The sequence below is a fragment of the Antechinus flavipes genome, chromosome 4, assembly GCF_016432865.1.
Source record: "Antechinus flavipes isolate AdamAnt ecotype Samford, QLD, Australia chromosome 4, AdamAnt_v2, whole genome shotgun sequence".
NCBI lineage: Eukaryota > Metazoa > Chordata > Mammalia > Dasyuromorphia > Dasyuridae > Antechinus > Antechinus flavipes.
The window spans coordinates 59,987,928-59,995,033 of record NC_067401.1 but is presented as its reverse complement, the minus strand read 5'-3'; the positions used below and the strand labels follow the sequence as shown (position 1 = coordinate 59,995,033).

At 44.2% G+C, this 7,106-nt stretch overlaps 1 pseudogene; it reads left to right on the top strand.

Annotated features, from left to right (window-relative positions):
- Window positions 1-773: 773 nt before the first annotated feature.
- On the top strand, window positions 774-6,437 carry LOC127561254 (nitric oxide synthase, inducible-like; annotated as a pseudogene).
- The last annotated feature ends 669 nt before the right edge of the window (window positions 6,438-7,106 follow it).

Sequence of the window (7,106 nt, the reverse complement as noted above, 5' to 3'; positions counted from 1 at the left end):
TCCAAGTGCAGATCCCCACACTAGAGCACCCCATAAATGCCTTTGGTAAAAGAAAAAAAGGCTGCAGAAAATTAAGTGTATTTTCTTTCGTTAATTATATTATTATTTTATTAAAGCTTTTTATTTACAAAGCATATGCAAGGGTAATTTTTCCAACATTGACCCTTGCAAAACCTTTTATTCCAAATTTTCCCCTCCTTCCCCTCACCTCCTCCCCTAGCTGACAGGTAGTCCCATACATGTTAAATATATTAAAGTATATGTTACATCCAATATATGTATACATATTTATTACAGTTATCTTGCTGCATACGTGCATTTTCTCACCCATCATTTTAGACTCATCAACTAAGTAGTCAATCTGTGCTCTGTACTGGTAGAAATATTGTAAGTTTCTCTGGAGGGAGCAACCAAAACAGAGAGCAAACATCAAGCAGTAACCTACCAGAGATGGTCTCCTGAATGGCCCTTTTGCAGGGGGACAGAAGGGAGAAGTCATGGTTTGAGACCAAAGGGGACTCATTGCTGCAGAGTTTGGCAGTGAGCTTGGCCAAGAAGCCGGAGAGGAGTCCCTGTGCCTGAGGCACTATGGGACTATCTGCCAGAGCACAAGACTATGTACAAAAAGGCAGTGTATAAAGCTGCTTTACAGGGACACAGTTCCTGCTTACAGTTTAAGAAAGCAGACAAGACAGATACAGGAAACAAAACCTCGGTGGATTGTAGTCTTAACTTTTTGTGGAAAGGGGTGGGGAGGAGGAAGCTAAAACATTCTACTGAAGCCTCGCTTCTATTCCATAAACTCCTCTCGGGACCTCACCCCCAAGGAGATCCACTTGACTGTGGCTGTGGTCACTTAACAAACTAGAGGTAAGGGCCCCAAGGACTGAGAACAAAGGCAGCTCTGATCCTCACGACTGCAAAATTAAAGGCAAAAATAAGCACTACTTTTAAGGTCCCTGGGGGGTTTCACTGCATCTAGAGGCAATGAGGACCTAGAACACAAAAAGTTAGAAAGAAGGATACCAAAGACAGAAGGGACCTAGAACTCCAAATGTAGGAATGGAGAATACCAAAGAGAGAGGGAACCTACAACTTTGAAAGTTAGAATGTAGAATGTCAAAGAGAGAAGGGACCTAGAACTTTGAATGTTAAAAGGAAGGCTACCAAAGAAAGAAGGGATGTACATCTTTGAAAGTTAGAATGTAGAATGTCAAAGAGAGAAGGGACCTAGAACTTTGAATTTTATAAGGGAGGATACCAAAGAGAGAAAGGAACCTTAAATCATAAAATGTTAGACTAGAAATGACCTTGGATCTTAGTATGCTAGAACAGAGAATATTAGAGTTGGAAGAACCTTCTGGAGATCATCCCGCCCACCTCCCCTCATAATATAAAATTGGGGCTGAAAATGGGAAATGATTTGCCCAAATGCCCAGTTCTCCAGACTCCCTGCACTGTCAAGAGTTTTTTGCAATATGTCATGGACTCTCCCTCTGGCAAATCAGTAGCATCATTCTGGGAGAAAGGATTGCAAATAAGAGCCTAAATGAGTGAACAGGTAGTCTTTGGAGGATCAGAAACAGTATGTGATGTTTAACATATATTGGATTACTTGCCATTTAGGGAAGGGGATGGGGGGAAAGAGGGGAAGATTTGGAACACAAAGTTTTGCAAGGGTCAATGTTGAAAAATTATCCATGCATATGTTTTGAAAATAAAAAGTTTTAATAAATTAAAGAAAAAGAAAATTAAAAATAGAAAAATATAAAAAAAGAAAGTGTATGAACCAAGGCTCCCTTCAGTCTATTCCAGATTCTTAGACTTGTGGGAAGGATTAAAGGAGTCTCACTGCCTCAATGGCCCTTTTCTCTCCTTTCTTCTAGACGGTCAGGGCCCTCTCCATCATGGGGTCTGCAGCACATGGCTCAGCAACCTGAAGCTCCAGGAAACTGTGCCCTGTTTTATACGAAGGTAAAGCCCCTGACATAGACAGAGGGCCCAGGTTAAGGAAACCTGCTATCCTGTAGGGCCTCCAGAGAAATCTGTCTTAGAGGAATAGACATAGTGCTCCTTCTCTCTGTCTCTCTGTCTATCTCTCTCTCTCAGTGTGTGTGTGTCTGTCTGTCTCTCACTCTCTCACACACATGCACTCTGTCTCTGTCTCTATCTCTGTCTCTCTTTTTGTCTCTCTGTCTCTCTCTCTCTGTCTCTCTCTCTTTCTCTCTCTCTCTCTGTCTCTCTCTCTCTCTCTCTCTCTCTCTCTCTCTCTCTCTCTCACACACACACACACACACACACACACACCCTCTGTCTCTGTCTGTCTGTCTGTCTCTGTCTCTGTCTCTCACTCTCTCACACACATACACTCTGCCTTTGTCTCTGTCTCTTTCTTTTTGTCTCTCTCTCACACACATATGAATGTGTCTGTCTCTCTGCCTCTGTCGCTGTGTGTCTTTTTGTCTCTCTCTGCCTCTGTCACTGTGTGTCTTTTTGTCTCTGTCTCTCATACACATACACATACACATTCTGTCTCTGTCTCTCTCTCTCTGTCTCTCTCTCTGTCTCTCTCTGTCTCTCTCTCTCTCTCTGTCTCTCTCTCTCTCTCTGTCTCCCTGTCTGCAGAGAACCAGGCAGGGTGGGAAAGATAGCAGGGCTAGGGCTGGGGCACATGGATCTTGTGAAGCTTGTAATCTCAACTTAATTCTCCCCACCTTTAGTACCAGTGGTTTCCAGCTTCCAGAGGACCCCAGCCACCCCTGCATTCTGGTGGGACTGGGCACTGGTATCGCCCCTTTAGTTTTTGGCAACAGTGACTGGCGGACAGAGAGAAGAAAGGTAAAGGTCCTGGGGACCCTTCCCCTAGCAGCAGCTCCCATTTGTTTGGGCACTACAGACTACAAAGGGCTTTCCTCACAACAGTCCTGCAGGGGAAGGAGGGTGGATGATTATCCCCATTTTACAGAGGAGGAAGTTGAGGCTGATTTGCCCATGGAAGCACAGCTTGTAAGAGTCAGAACCAAGGCCAGAATGCAGATTTTCTGACCCTAAGGCCAGCATTCTGCTACCCTCTCCCTCCAGGAGCCCCTGGGAGAAGAAGCAGGGTTAGGTTATCACCATTAACCAGAGCAGCCGCAGTGACTTACTGTACATCTGCTGTGTTCAGGGCATTGGATCAGACCCACATGGAGATAAACACTCTTGAATCTGATTACTCCCAGGGATTTTGTGCCATTCAGCTGCCATCTCCTCCTGTCCTTCTTTCAGCTGTTACCCCATTCCCAACCCACACACTTTACCACTTCCTTCTCCACCTCCTGTATTCCTAAGGGCAATGGCCGTAGAGGCAAAGGAACTGGATTCAAATACTATTTCTGCTACTTGATAGCTGTGTAACCTTGGGCAAGTCAATGGACCACTCTGTGCCTCAGTTTCCTTATTTTTAGAGTGAGGAAATAGGATTAGAGGGCCTCTAAATTCCTTCATCTATAACTAGAATGTCTCTGAGATCTCCTCCAGCTAAAGAAACAGAAAGACAGAGAGAGAAGCTGGACTTCAACATTGCTCTACTTCCCAGACTCTCTCCCCACCCTCCTCTGCCAAATCTTCATTATTTCTCTGTATCCAACCATCTAGACCACAAGGGGAGTTTTTCTTAGGGCACAGCACCCTCTTCTGCCTATCTTGGCCACTGCAGCCTGTTGCCTCCTGTAGGTATCAAGACCCCTAATATGATCTTGGTGTTTGGATGCCGGCACCCCGACATGGACCACCTGTATCAGGAGGAGATGAAGGAGATGACACAGAAAGGAGTGCTCCGGGATGTCTACACAGCCTACTCTCGCCAGCCCGGCCAGCCCAAAGTAAGCTGGTTTTCTGTAATGTCCAATGCCAAGGGTTGCCCTTATATTCCAGGATGTGATACTTTGGAAGAAATACTGTTACTGGATCCAGAGAAGCTGGATTCAAATCCTGCTTCTGTGATTCTGGAAAATCCACTTACTGTCCCTGAGCCTCAGTTTCCCTCCTCATTAAAATGAAGGGTTGAACCAGATGACCTTTCCCACTCTAGACCAGCCTAGGGACTAACAATCACCCTGCCAGCCCCTCCAGCCTTGCCCCTGTTAGATGGGCTTCCTTAACCTGGCGTGAAGCTGACCCGAATGTTGTGGCTGTCCACGTGTCCATGAGCAATGGCACATTGGCCACCAGTCCTAAGGATATTGGTCTTTTTGTGTCCTGGATAACCATCTGAAGAAGCCCAGGGGCCTCTCCTCAGAATCATGTTTTTAAATATCAAATAGACTACATAGGATAAAAAGGAATGTGATTATATTGAAATAGGATCATTGAAATCTTTTTAAAAGAAGAATTTCCAGAGGCTCTGTTCAGAACCCCTGTGCTGGAAAGTTTGGTAAGAGAAAAACAGAAGGGAGTTCTTTGAACTCTCCCCTCTAAGGAAATGTGGTCAGGAGACATCTCTCTGAATCCTAACTTCAACAATGATGGGTTGGACAAGATTGGACAAGTCACCTCTTCTCCTTTCTCGGAGCTTGTGTTTTCCTCTCTGTAAAATGGGTACACTCATTTATGTCGTATCAACTTTGCAGAAAAGGTCTTTGATAATCAGTCTGACCAGGATTAGTCAGGAAAACCAGAACACACGGGGAAGATTGGATTCAAATAAATTTAAAAGCACAATAGTAGATTAAAAATGGCTCCATATGTTTTTATCTGAACTCCACTGAAAAAGCTGCACATGGCACTTTTTTCTCAATAACCCTTTGAGGGAAATAGACACATGGAGACACACATTTCACAGACAAGGAAAGGGCCTCAGAAAGTTAACACAATTTACTTAATCACAAGGCTGGGAAGTATCATAGCCAGGACCCAAATCATAGCTTTCTGGCTTAGTTTAATGTCTTTTGCACAATCCCAGACTACAAACTGAATCCTCTCCACAGTAGATGCTGGAAATGTAAAACATCCTGAAAAATCTGGGTGTGAATTTAAGCTTTTTGTTATTGTTCAGGGATGACCAACTGTTCATGACCCTATTTGGGGTTTTCTTGACAGAGATTTTTGAAATAGTTTACCATTGCCTTCTCTAGCTCATTTTACAGATTAGGAAACTGAGGCAAGCAGGATGAAGTGATTTGCCCAAAGTCACACAGCTAGTAAATGTCTGAGGATAGATTTGAATTTAGAAAGATGAGTCTTCCTGATTCCAAGCCCTGTGCTCGATCCACTGTCCCATCTAGCTATCCCAAGCTTATTAAATTTTAAGCTTTAATTTATTAAATCTTAAGTTTTAATAAGTGTGCACCTGCTCAAACCTTTTGAAATACCCTGTATATAAGAATAGTAAACAGTGTAGAGCTTACCATTAAGTCCATGTCCTTTTGCAGTACCTGATTGGGGATGTGCAAGTCACACTATCGGGAAACAGACTCCAGCTGAAAGGATTTGTAGAAGGGAAAAATCAAATCCAACTGGGACTTCTCCTGGTAGCAAACCATTCTCTGTAAATCACTGCTATTCCTTCCCAGGTCTAAGTTCAGGATAGTCTGCGGCAGCGACTGGCAGATGAGGTGATCTGGACATTGCATGAAGACAAGGAACACCTGTATGTCTGCGGAGATGTGAGGATGGCCAGAGATGTGGCCCAAACTCTGAAGGATCTCTTTGCCACCAGACTGAAGATGAATGAAGAGCAGACTGAGAACTATTTCTTCCAACTCAAGGTAGGACCTTGCCAAGAATGCTGGGTAAAGGATGCTGTCGCCAGCAACTTGGGAGGAAGGGTGGAAAGAAATCTGAGGAGATCTGAGGAAGAGAGTGACTATGTAAGAGTAATAATTTGTGACCTACAATGAAGCATTTTTCCTTTCTCAGCTATAAAATAGGAAGATAAATTTCTATCTTTCACCCTTTGGACATTCCCCTCATTCCAGAGAGGAAACAAAATGTTTTGAAGGTTTCCTCAAAAGGAAGTGCAATAGAAACATAAGGGAATAATATGGATCATAGATTCAAGACCATCTCATCCAACTCTCTTGCCATCAGAGAGAACCAAAGCCATGTAGTTAGTAAACAGCAGCACCTGGATCTGAAGGCACATCCTGTGACTCTCAGCTCTCTTGCCTTGCATGTCCTCATTCTTGTGCACATTGCTCTGTAAATGGGAATTTGTTATGTCAAAAGGCTCTCTTAGCATTGAGGATTTATGGTACTTTTGCAGTCCCTACCAACACTGTCCTCATTAATGCGACTGATCCGTGGGGCTCATTTTCTCTTGGTCTCTCTTTCTCTTTAAGAGTCAGAAGTGTTACCATGAAGACATCTTTGGGGCTGTCTTTCCCTATGAGGTGAAAACTGACCAAGCAGCATCGAAACCTGAAGAAACCAAGCTCTCTAAGGCAGGACTCAGCTAGAGCTGCTGCAGAGGGCTGTAGCCACTCATCTGTGGCCACAGAAGGAAGAAGATTTAACCTCCTCCTCTCTTTCCCTTATCCCTGACTTCTGCCCCACTGCTCTTTGCCTGCTGCCAGGGAAACAAACTGAAGTGATCTCATTCTTCATCTCTTTTTCCTGTCCCATTTGCCACCTGTGGTTGCTGCTAACTGCCAGGGAAAGTGGGTAACAGAGATGAGAAAAGGCTGAGTTGGGACCTAAAACTCTCCTACCCCCCAACCAGGTCCACTGCTCACCTTTCTCCCAGCCCCAGATAACTGAGAGCTGGCTGTACTCATCCCACACGACCAAATTGTACCTTTGGGCAAAGGCTGAGCAAGTGTATCAGGATCCTTGTAGACTACCACACCTGTCAGGAAGTTAAAAAAGGAGGTAAATTTCTTCTGTTATCTACATGCTTATTCTGTTTACAATGGGTATGTTGTACTGTAATCCTCAACCTTGTCAAGGGTCCTGTACTGTAAGGGACTGAGGGCAGGCTGATTAGTATGTACAGTTATTTATATTGTCTTTATTTAACCCCCACCCCGACCCCACCAGGGAGAAACTCTGCTCCCAAGTGACCATTGAGCTTACCCCAGAATGGTCCTTAAAGATGATTAAATGAATTTTGGGTACTCAAGACAAAT